Source organism: Rhineura floridana, chromosome 3 (assembly GCF_030035675.1).
Source record: "Rhineura floridana isolate rRhiFlo1 chromosome 3, rRhiFlo1.hap2, whole genome shotgun sequence".
Classification (NCBI taxonomy): Eukaryota; Metazoa; Chordata; class Lepidosauria; order Squamata; family Rhineuridae; genus Rhineura; species Rhineura floridana.
In genome coordinates this window covers 120910362-120922510 of record NC_084482.1, presented here as the reverse complement: position 1 = coordinate 120922510, position 12149 = coordinate 120910362, and the positions used below count along the sequence as shown (strand labels likewise).

General features: G+C 42.7%; 1 protein-coding gene across 3 annotated transcripts in view; it reads right to left on the bottom strand.

Moving 5' to 3' along the window:
* Window positions 1-12149, bottom strand: part of CPLX2 (complexin 2) — a 189818-nt gene that overhangs the window by 123669 nt on the left and 54000 nt on the right. The gene's annotated exons all lie outside the window — the stretch shown is intronic.

Genomic DNA, 12149 nt, shown 5'->3' with positions numbered 1-12149 from the left:
GAAGCGTAGTTTGTAAAGGAAGCTGAGAGAAGACTCCTATTCCCCTGACAGAGCTCCAGTGGCCAGGATGGTTTAACAGTCAGCTGCTCTGATTGTAGCTCTGTGAGGGGAACAGAGCATCTCCTAGCAACTTTCAGCACCCTTCACTAACTACACTTCCCAAGATTCTTTGGGAGAAGCCATGGCTGTCTAAAGTGGAATAAAGGTCTGATGTGAATGTGATCAGTGACAACTTTGGTTTAAATTTGGGTGGGAGACTACATCTGCCTGCTGTAGAATAAAAAGGTGGGGGAAAAGTTGAAAAACAATGATACTGTTCACAATATTTTCCTTTTGGATAGAGGCTTCCCCTCTCCCCAGTGCTCACCCATCCAATCTCTTCCCCCCTCTCCTCTCCCTTCCTGCCCTCCTCCCCCCTCCCTGCCCCTCCCCCAGATCGGTTTCATCTATCCTAAGCATGACTGCACAGGAGTAAATCCCATTGAACTCAAAAAGCATGCAAATGATCAAATCTGCCCTCCCCTCCTCCCCCTTGCTCCTTCCCTCCCCTTCCTTTGCCCCTCCCTCCACCTCCCCTATTCCCTTCCAATCCCCTCCTTCCCCTCCCGCTCCTTCCCCATCCCTCCCCATGATCAGTTTTACCTATCTTCAGCATGATTGCACAAGGGTAAATCCCATTGAACTCAATAAGCATGCAAATGATCAGACCTGCTACTTCCCCTCTCCTCTCCCTTCCTCCTCCCTTCTTCCTCCTCCCCTGCCCACTCCAGCCTTCCCTCCCTCCCTCCTTCCCTCCCTCCCTCCCTCCGTCCCTCCCTCTTCTCCTCCTTCCCCCCTGGTCAGTTTTACCTATCCTAAGCATGATTGCTCAGGAGTAAATCCCACTGAACTCAATAAAGATGTGAATGATAAAACCTGCCCTCCCTCTCCCCTTCCCCTCCTGCCTGCTTCCATCCCCCTCCTCCCCTCTGTCCTTCCTCCTCCTCCCCTCCCCATCCCCCTGTGGTCAGTTTCCCCTATCCTAAGCATTATTGCAGGGGAGTAAATCCCACTGAACTCAATAAGCATGCAAATGATTAATCCATTCTCAGCAAACCATTCTCAGCACAGGATCCCATTCCTTACCTTATGAATTAAAAAGCACAGAAATTCACTAAAGGCAAAAAACCTTGCAGTTTAAGAATGTACCTATAGCAACAGATATTTCTGTCAAACTTTAAAAAGCACGGAAATTGTGTTTGCATTTTTACAAATTTGTAGGGCAGTACAATATCTCAGAGAGGAGGTCCGGTCTCCTGCTCCCCTGGTGCATTCACTATAGCTGCCCAATTTCCCTGCTTTTTAAAGTTTGATAGAAATATCTGTTGGCTTTAGGTATGTTCTTAAACCACAAGGGTTTTCTTTTGCCCATTAGTGAATTTAAATATACCAGTACATGCAACTGGCAAATCAGCAGTTGCAATTTTTTCTTTCTTCTGGGAAAGATGGTGATTCTAATAAACGATCTGCTGGACAGGCAAGCCTTGCAAATAAATCCAGAGCACACTGTGGCAGCCTTTGAATTTAGAGGAGCCACTGAAAAGTATACAGGGATGAGGAAGGAATCAGAATTGCATCCAAAGGATACAATTTTGCATAGATCACCAATTCCAACCATTTTGAAAAATTGTTTTTCTGTTGCCTCACTGCTTCTACCAGAAACTCATCTGGACTGGGGCCTGGAAGCTCTGCCAAGGCCACAAAACTCAAACCAGCATTAAGGCTTAATCCCTGCGAATAAAGTTAGAGAAAAGCAAGGTGAAAAGGCTGGATCCTGAGAAGAAATTGGAAGTTTTCTGGGAAGGCACTCCAGGCATAATGGATGACTCAACATGAGCAGAGTAAAGAATGGAAGATTCTATGGGCCCATCCATACCTAACTACAAAATCCACATTTTTCATTTTCAGTTGGTGGTGTCAAGATCCATATGTATCCTGTTTGTGGTCAGATTTATATTGTGAAAACCCAATTTTCAAACATCCATATGTGTTGGCGCTTTTTTTTGGTCTAAATCGCTTTAGCATTGGTCACGTCCCTAAGTTCACTCCTTTTCAGTGATTGCTCCATAACAGTCATTTGCTTTTTGTGTGCTTTTTCAGAAGAGCACAGAAATGTGCATCTTTTTTATTTATTTATTTATTTAATTTGTATCCCACCCTTTCTCCCAGCAGGAGCCCAGGGCGGCAAATAAAGCAGCAATATTTTAAAATTCCCATGCATGTGCAGGTTTGTGGATATGCACAAGGGCAAAGTTAAAGGCCCCCAAGTGCAAACAAAATAAATGTCTGGGCTGTTACATATAACACAGTGCATACTAAGGATGGGAGCCACTGGTTACTCTGGATTCCATTGCATTTGTCAAACTGGGAGGCAAATTCCTTTCCATGTTCTGTTGTTTCCCACTCCTGCTGTTACTGTTTTGAAAGGGCTTTCCTTCTGCCCCAGGCACCACCAAAACTCCTCTTCTTCCAAATCTTATTAGATCCTCCACTAATTGCCATGGGAGAAAGCAAGAGATCATCTCTCATTCAGTTTCAAATTAGCAAAAGGAGGATCCAGATTAGTCAGTTTCAGGCTTGGAGGAAAATAACACAATTTACAGCCAGGGCCAGATTAAGCTGAGGAGGGCCCCTAGGCTGATTGGTGTTTGGGGGCCCCTTCTCCCTACCTTTCTGCGCGTGTAGAACGCATGCGTGCTAAACGCATGCGTGCCATCAACCAAGATGGTGGCAGAGGCTTCAGCCCCTTAGGGAAACCTCAGCTGCCATCTTGATGATGGCAACCCGCAAAAAACAACGGAGAAAAAGGTAAGTGAAGCGGGGGGATGGCAGGCGGTTCGGAAGCTCTTGTCCTGCGATAATTTTTTTTAGTTTATGCACAGGCCCCCAAGGCTTCAGCCTGCTAAGCCTAATGGATAATCTGGCCCTGCTTACAGGGTGTGTGTAGGTGTGCGTGTGCACGCGCACATACACACAGAGGGAGAGAGAGAGAGAGAGAGAGAGACAGAGAGAGACAGAGAGAGAGAGATCTGCCTGGAGGGAGAGAAGCTGATTTCCCCTTCTGGTTTCCTGATTTTTGGCTCTTTAGTCTGTCTGGCTCCCCCTCCCATCCCCATCAGCTGTTGAGCAGGGAAAGAGAGGCATTGCCCGCTGCTGGATTGGCTGCAAGATCAATGCCACATTACAGTACTAGAGCTTGCTATTCTCCACCTATTCCCCCTATCAGCCCAAGGAAACTCAGTTAAAAACCTCCTCCTTTAAACTCTGTGTTTTTAATGAATTGTTTGTGTAATATCACAAAATAGGTTTTAAGTGGAAATAGTATTCATTAAACATTTGATATTATGTTTGATTACAAAATAGTTTAAAAAAAAAAAAGCAATGTGATACAGCTACAGAAGCCGGAAAGAGGAAGTGCCCTGGTTCAGTACCAGAAGCAAGAATGAACTGTAGGAAAGAAGAGGGATGCGTGGACAGAGGATGGGATCTAGTATCATCCGCCTGTAATACAAAAAAGTGTGGAAAGATGTCCTCACTGCAGAGGCTGGAGTGGTTAATAATCAGGAGAGAAAAAATAATCAGTTTATAGTAGGGTAGGGGAAGTGCGGATTTAACTAAGAGAAAGACCGAAAGGGCGGGGAACGTCGTATTAGGGTTGCCAGGCTCAGGGCCTGAGAATGATTCTGTATCCACTAAGATTCTGTTGCCACCAAGAGGTCTTCTGTATCTTTAAAAGTTGTGCAGGGGGAAGGGAGAATTTCACCTTGTGGTTTTTCCCATTACAACGTTGCAAGAAAGAAAATAACATCAGGAAATTAAATATTACTAATATTACAAATGAAAATCAACCAAAAAGTATAAATTCTACATTTACAAGCAACATGACTGACAACTAGGCAAAAGAAAAATCAACTCACTCTTCCCAATCACCATATGCCCAATGAACCATATAGTTGAACAAACCAATCCAATTAAATTCCCAGCATCACTGAGCTGTCAGGGATGAGTCACTACGACCACGAAAACCCTATTCATAGGGTCGCCATAAGTTGGAATCAACTTGAAGGCAGTACATTTACATTAACTACAGCTAAAAATACATTCCATTCAGTTCCCTTGCATGATCAACACACTCACGTCAATGTGGTCACACCATACATTTAAAGCACTCTTATACTACTTTAAAAGTCATGGAGAATTCTGGGAGCTGTAGTTTGTTAGGGGCGCTGACAATGGTAGGTCTGTGAGGTCAGCAGATCCAGGATTCTTTGGGGGAAGCCATGACCATTAAAGTGGTATAAGAGTGCTTTAAGCATATGGTGTAGATGTGACCATATACTCACTCTAAACCAATATACTCAAACTCTTGGCTACCCTACTTCTTGCACTCACTATTTTCTATCTGCCTCTATTTATTTATCTATGTGTCTGTCTGTCTGTCTCGTATCTGTGTAATTTTCCCACAGGGCCCTCACTGATAACATTCTACCACTTTTATTTGACACAGAGCCCATCCATACCTTCGTTTAATCTGCAATATAACCGCCTTGTGTGTCCATTAATTTTCTTTTGCCTAGTTGTCAGTCATGTTGCTTATAAATGTAGAATTTATACTTTTTGGTTGATTTTCATTTGTAATATTTAATTTCCTGATGTTCAGAGGATAATTTGTTTAGCTGTTTACTATGTTTTATAATGTGGGATTTTCCTTGTACTTTTGTGGCTGATTTTCATGTGTAATGCTTCTTTTGATGCCAAAGGCAATGCTGTATGGTTTTATGCGGATTTTGGGGGGGTATATTTTTTGTTTGTCTTTTCTTAAAGATGCTTTAACCTATGTTGTAAACTGCTTAGAGATCTGTTTAGATTTAAGCGATAAATTGTCAAAATAAGTGGAAGAAAGAAAGAAGACAGGGCTACGTCATCTTTAATAACTGTGCAGGAGAAGGAATTTCAGCATAACAACCTCCTCCTGCTGAAATTCCCTCTTCTATTCAATTATTAAAGGTGCAGGAACCCTGCCCACTTTTTCACTCTAACAAGAAGGCGAGCGAGTGAAAGAAGCTCAAGAATAGCAAGTTCTTGAGGTTTAGTTTATTGTATATATGCTGAAAATGTTTAATATAAAAAATTAAAAGGAAAAGAAAAAATGATAATTTGGGCAGCATCACTTTAAATATTTAAGCATGGGAATAACTACTCTACTCCAGTAGTTCTGCTGGATTTACAGTGTGAATTCTGGGAACACGGCAGTCTCTCATTTACCATCAACAGCTTCAAATGCCCAGAGCTCCTCTCTTGCCTCAACGATGGGGAAAGAATATACAGGCCCATCATAGGATGTTTTCTATTTTATCAAAACTCTCTTCCTTACACTGGGCTGCTGCCTATTTTGGCTCACAGCAGCAGGAGTTACTGGTTTTATTTACTCCGAATGGGCACAGGGCTTCAGCCAAATTGGTACAAACACCAACAGAGCAGAACCCTCCTGTTTCTTTAACAGCCCACAGCTGCTAAAGAGGAGGCAGCTGTGGTTTCCCGTCTTGCTGCTGCCTGGTCTTCTCACTTGTTCTTGTGTCTTTTGCCTGCTGAGGCAAGTAGAGGTCTTATTTTGTTTCATGGGAAGGGGAAGTGGGTGGTGGAAAATGGGTCTGAAGTTGGAGTGAGGTGGAAGAAACTGAGACTGCACTCCTGGTTTTGGCTGCATGTTAAGGAGATAAGAGGGCTCCCTGGGTTGTGACCTAACAGGACTTTCCTAGCTCAAACAGCGTTCCTATTAGCCATACAAAGCCTAGCTCCCAGATTGCACTAAGGCACAGTTAAGTGATCTTTAGTGGATGGTGCTCTGTTCTATATTTGCCATCATTCTCTCCTCACCCCTGCATCGTCTGAGTGCTTTTCACAGCGCATTAAGCTTTGTGACTAACATCTGTCATCATGTGTGGTTGATTTGCTTCCTCCAGTTTTCCCTATTGGGAATTTGTGCAAGCAATTAAGTCTTGGTTTGATTAAGGCTACCTGGGGTTTGAGGCTTTGAGCATACAAATGAGATCCTATATTGACAAAGGCATGTAGAAAGTGTGTGCTTGGAATGACAGACTGAGAGGCACATGAATATTTTTAAGAGTACTATCAGGCAACAACATCTTTTCTTTGGCGTTGGTAATCGTAGTGGTTGGGAAATGGTGGAGTGCAGGACTATACCATTCTGCTTCTTTTTTACATTATGTTAGGAAATATGTGTGAATCTTCTGCCCCAAGGAAATCATAGACAGCTTTGTACATCTTAACTTCCTTCCACGTGATCATGGAGAAATGGCTAGACTTGCCATGCTGAACAATCATCTCCCCCATTCAATCCTTTGTGTGTGTGTGGAGGGGTGTGTGTGTGCAACTTGAAATGTTATATGGATTCCAGGAAAGTAGAAATGTCCCTAGTAGCATATTCCAACAATATCATCTTTAAGGAAAAAAGGGGAAAAAATTCCAAGCAGCGTGTGACACAAAAGGGGTGGGAGTGAAGGAGGAAATGATCAGGGATGAAAAGGTGGATCTTCAGATGGAGATGACAGTATGTGGGGAGGAAGTGTGTTGCAGAAGAAAAGAAAGGATACATATTGGACATAGAAGAAATCTAATAAAAGGGTGTATTCACAAAACATGATCCCTCTTCACCTATCATCTGAAATGAAAACAGTCCCAGAATGGCACTACCACATTATTTTGCTTAACAATTATATCAGCCTAAATGCTTCCTTTTTATTGGGAACAGTCACCATTTCTTCACTCTTATATATTCTTGAACGGTATATCAACAACTGCTAAATGTATGGCCAGTTGTCGGCTTCAGTCATGCTAATCATAGATGTTTTAGGAGATTGAACATCCATACTCATGACTAACAGATGCCCAGTAAGTCTTGTGCATAGATATGTTATATAGCTGGAAGTGCTAAGATCTCCCTTGCCTTGCTCTGTTGGGCAGGCAGTTACAATGGCACATAGCAAGCAACAGCTAAATGAGGAAACAGCTCCTTGGAAGGTGTTTGACTGCAGCATGAAAATGGTAGGCATGCTGAGATACTGAATTTTTTTTTACAGTAGCCCTAGAAGGCAATGTGCAGGCATTTCCTGCTGGTTTAGTCCTGAAACTGGCAAGAAATCAGTGTATCTCCTACAGAAAAAGCCAGCACACTTGGCCAATTGGAAGCTGGTGGATGAATTTGTTTCTGGTGGTGTTTAGGGCAAACAGGTGAACATTTTAAGTGTGTGTGGGCAGGACCTGTGTGAATGGTATACTGTGAAATTAAACTTGGAGCAGAGACAATCTTTAAAGGAGAAATGACTCACTGGAAAAAAGAATAATTTAAAGAGAGGCTTGTCTCATATAGGGATGTTTGAGGAGCTCTATCTTTGTGAATTCTTATATTAACTGACATCCACACCTCTTGGACAAATGTATGGATCATCTAAATTTAGGCTGTTGTCCTGTGCACAACTACCTGGGAGTGATCCTCACTGAACTCCATGGGACTTATCTTGGAGCAGATATATATATGACTGTACCATTTGTTATCCACTGGCTTTTGGACTTCCCAAATGTTCTGACAGTTTTTGGCTCAAGTTATTTATCAAAAGGCATTTTGTGAGAAAATATGTTTAGGAATGTATATTTTGAGAAGACATATTTGAAATGTGACATTTTGTGCATATAGAGGACTTATGAGAAAACAATTGTGAAAGTGACATGGAGCAGAAATCAACTGATTCATCCATCTTTAGTCTAAAAAGTTTCAGAATGACGAATCATATTCCTTACACTTACGAAAGGATACTATCATTGTTACTGCCAGCAGCACAAACCAAGCCTTGTACACAGGAAAATATTTAAACATGTAGGAGCCTGTGTAAAATGTTAGAAGGCCCAGGATGAAGACATATGCTATACTTTGAACAGATGGGACTTTATTTTGGTTGCAGCAAGCCTTGGTGAAAACAAATGGCTCTGTAAGTTTCCAGCTTGTCAGAGAAAATCTGGGAATGGCAGGCACCTGCTGGTTAAAGCCCATATGATTATGTAGGAGGCTGCCTTATACCAAGTCAGACCATTCATTGGTCCATCTAGCATAGTATCATCTACTCTGACTGGCAATGCCTCTTCAGGTTTTCAGGCAGGGGGCATTTCTAGTCCTAATAGGACAACATCAGGGATTGAACCTGGGACTTTCTGCATGCAAGGCAGATATACTACCACTGAGCTACAGTTACCTCCTCCTCAGTACCAAAGAGATTTACAATTTGTGTGTTTGTGTGTGTTTGCTATTTTCTTTCTTTTTGATAATTGGAAGGATGAACATGTATGTGTATACATATATGATATCATAAAAAAAAAAGACAGCCTGAAGCACAAGGCATATACGTGTGCAAATCAAGTTGGGAAGCTGGATTCGCACCACTGTGAAGAACCTGCTGTAATTGATGTTCAGAATTTTACATCACTTTTCAACCTAAGTAGCAAGGCTTGTGTGGTTTCCTGCAGTCTCATTTCAAGTGTCTTAAAAGTACGCCAAAGACATATTATTCAACACAGTAATCTACCAAGTATTTTACAGTATAGACCGATGCATTTTTTCCTCAGCAGCAAGTTCCACTGAATTCAGTGTGGCTTTCTCCCTAGTAAACTGGTTTAGGATTGTAATCTCCCATTACAGATTGAGCATGTGAAGTTTGAATTGAACCTACTTCCTCTGAAAGTTGCATCCAACAGTCTACATGCATCCTGCGATTCAGTACATAAGCACAATATATCAGAACAGGAACGAGAACATAGTATGAAAGCTGTGCATAATTATACCCCTTAGGAGCCTTCCAGAATCTTGCTCAATCCATGGGTAGGGGCATAGTTTAGGCAGAGCATCAGGCTCAATCCCAGAAAATATCAGGCAGCTGCCTGCAGCTTAGCCACCTGCTTAAAACACATTTGTTCACCCAAGTTTTCCTTGAAAGGTGATCCAGTTACGTTGATGATTAATTTGATTCACTTGTTTGTTATCACAATTTGTTTTTAATGATGTAATTTTATTGATTATTTTATGTTGTTCACTGCCTTGGTGTTTTTTTTAACAATATTGTTTTAAATAACTAAATCACTAACATCTCCAGGTGCTCCCTCAGGTAAGTCACGGTAAGTCTTTCATTGCCTCCTACTGCAGCTGATAAGGGAGCCCCACACTTTTTCCTAATTTGGGAGTTTAGAGAGGGGTGGGGTAGAGATCCATGCTCACACCTCCAGCTCCAAGCTGTAAAGAAAACTGCAGCTGGTTTTTTTGCTGGTGGTTGGCAGAGGTGCTTCATGATGTACATAGAATTGCAGTTACCTTTGAGCAGAGCTTCGAAAAGTTACTTTTTTTGAACTACAACTCCCATCAGCCCAATCCAGTGGCCATGCTGGCTGGGGCTGATGGGAGTTGTAGTTCAAAAAAGTAACTTTTCCAAGCTCTGCCTTGGAGTAAGGCTCATTGAACACTATTGGACTTACTTCTGAACAGACATACGTAGGATTGCACCAAAGGGAAGGGTTCAGGCTCTTGGCAGCAAACCATTTTAGACTGGTTGTCAAGGTCAGCCCAATTTGTGGACCCCTGCTTTTGAGTAATTTCTGGTCAGGTACACAAAAGAGAAGTTTCTAGCAGATTGCGTCCTATGATTACAATGATTTTCTGAGAAAGAACTGATTTGTCTTTTCTCTATTAGCCAAGAGGGCCCAATACTATCTGCATTAAGTATCCTCAAAATGTCACTGGCACTGAGATGCAGTAAGACTGATATTTAGTTGCTTAATTTACTGATTAAGTGATTAGAAGCAGGAAAAATAATTGACTAAGAAAGCTTTAATTGACTGACAGCCCCAAAGCATCTTATGGAAGCTGTTCCAGAATTTTTATTATGAAGGCATAATATTTTTTTATTGTTTCATGCTCTTTCCTCTACTTGTTACAGTCCACATCAGCAGTTATCAAGTTTAATGAATTTTAGGACTGTGAACACACCATACATTTAAAGCACCCCCACCCCAAAGCATCGTAGAAGCTGTAATTTGTTAAGGATACTGAGAATTGCAACTCTATAAGGGGCAAATTACAGTTCCAAGGATTCTTCTGGGGAAGCCATGAACTTTAAATGTATGGTGTGGGTGCGGCCTTATACTTCTGTCTAGGAGGATGCAATGGCCAGCCTGAGTGGGTGGAGTCAATCCAGGGCCTGAATGTAGTACTTCACTGAGTAGTTCACTGAGGGAAGCTTGGAGGGTGGTGACAAGGGAGAGGGCCTTTTTGGTTGTGGCTCCCCATCTGTGGAATACGTTCCTCAGTGAGGTCTTCCTGGTGCCTTTATTGACATCTTTTTGGCGCCAGGTAAAGATTGACTTTTTTCGCCAGGCATCTGATAGACTGAAATGATGCTATTCATTATTAGCCCAAGTTTCCTGTGGTTGTTTTATTGTTTTGTTTGATACTATCATATATTTCTTTTTAACATTGTTGTAAGTTGCTTGGAGACCTTCAGGTAACAAGTGATGAATAAATCTAATAAATAATAATAATAAAGTTTCCACCTGCCATTCAGTGGCTCACCACATAGGGCAGCTGCACACAGATCCCACAAGCTCCTGACACCCACTTGATGTGCGTGTCTCTGACCACAGAACTGTTATGGGGAATGGGAGGCTTGGACATACTTCCCATATCCTCGACCAGCTTTCCCTCTTCTGCTTCGTCAAGGGGTGCAAACTCTGAGCACAGGATCTTTGGATGAGCAGCAGAGGCAGGCCAGGGATAGGAGAAGCAAACACCAGCTTCCTGTTCCCTGTAATGGACTGGCGTGCTACATGCCTGCTTGCTTGTGCACCAAGGGGAAGAGGAAGAGCAGAGGTCAATGTTTTGCCCTATGGGAATCCCTTCACCCAGAAGCACTGAGTTTACAGTGGATGGTATCAAGCCCCAGGTGGCTGAGATGGGTTTCAAAATAGTTCTTCTCAGGGCCAGGCTCAAAAGTGTATACGGAAATGAGAGAAGGAGCTGCTCCTTCAAACCAGGGGAGGAAATGAAGGCTCCTGTAGGGATTGTCTCCTAGGCCTGTCATCAAGACTTGAGGGGGAAGCTGTGTCATTTTATGCTTTGGTTTTGCACAACATGTCTATTCCTGTATATCACCTGTGCTGAAAAATGGAGCACATGGCAGATGGGTCCATTCACTGGAAAGCCCAAGCAGAGAAAATTCCCCCTTTTTCGAAAGTATGGGTTTGTGAGGATATACAAGCACTCCAACTCCTCTTTCCTCTCTACCTTCTGACACCGCACAGAGGCCCAGATATCACCTGCAGGTGTGCACATCTTTAAATAAGCATTCTCATGTGCCCTGCCTTACACCTGGCACTCATTCGCATGGATGACACATCAATAGTGAGACTTATTTTGGAACAACAAAGCACTCCACTAGGCAAAGAGGCCCAGGAGGGTAGTAACTCCCCTGATGGGAATCCTTGAGAAGACAGGCGCTTTTCTGATGCTAATTACTGGGCTGTCATCTAAAGCAAGCTCCTGAATTGTGAGGACTGCATTGAGATGAGGCCTGTGGGCTTTTGCACAGCCTGATGTTTGGATGGAAAGGGCTATATGATCTTAATATGCTCCTTGGGCAATACTGGCAAAAGGGTCACAAAACAACAATACTGATTTATTGGTAAGCCAAGTGAACGGGAAGGCGTTTTGCTCTCTGCGGAATATGAGAATTTGGAATTGGTCACGTTTGGGGAACAGAATAGCATGGAAACAACCCCATTTCTACAGATCTGCATCCTCCAGATTAACTTCCCTCCATACTAACTCCAAAAAGAATCACTCCATCCTTTTTGTATACTTTTCAAAACCAGTGTTTCACAAGAGCTGGGGATGGAAGGCTCAACACTCTCTCCCCAGTGCATGTACAAGCAACCGATTAGCCTCAATTCCTCCCTTCACTTGAGCAAACAGCACCTCCCCACACACACAGTTTAAAACCCCATCAATGCAATCTGCAATCTTGCCTTCTCGACAAGAAAAGGAAAGCCGAACC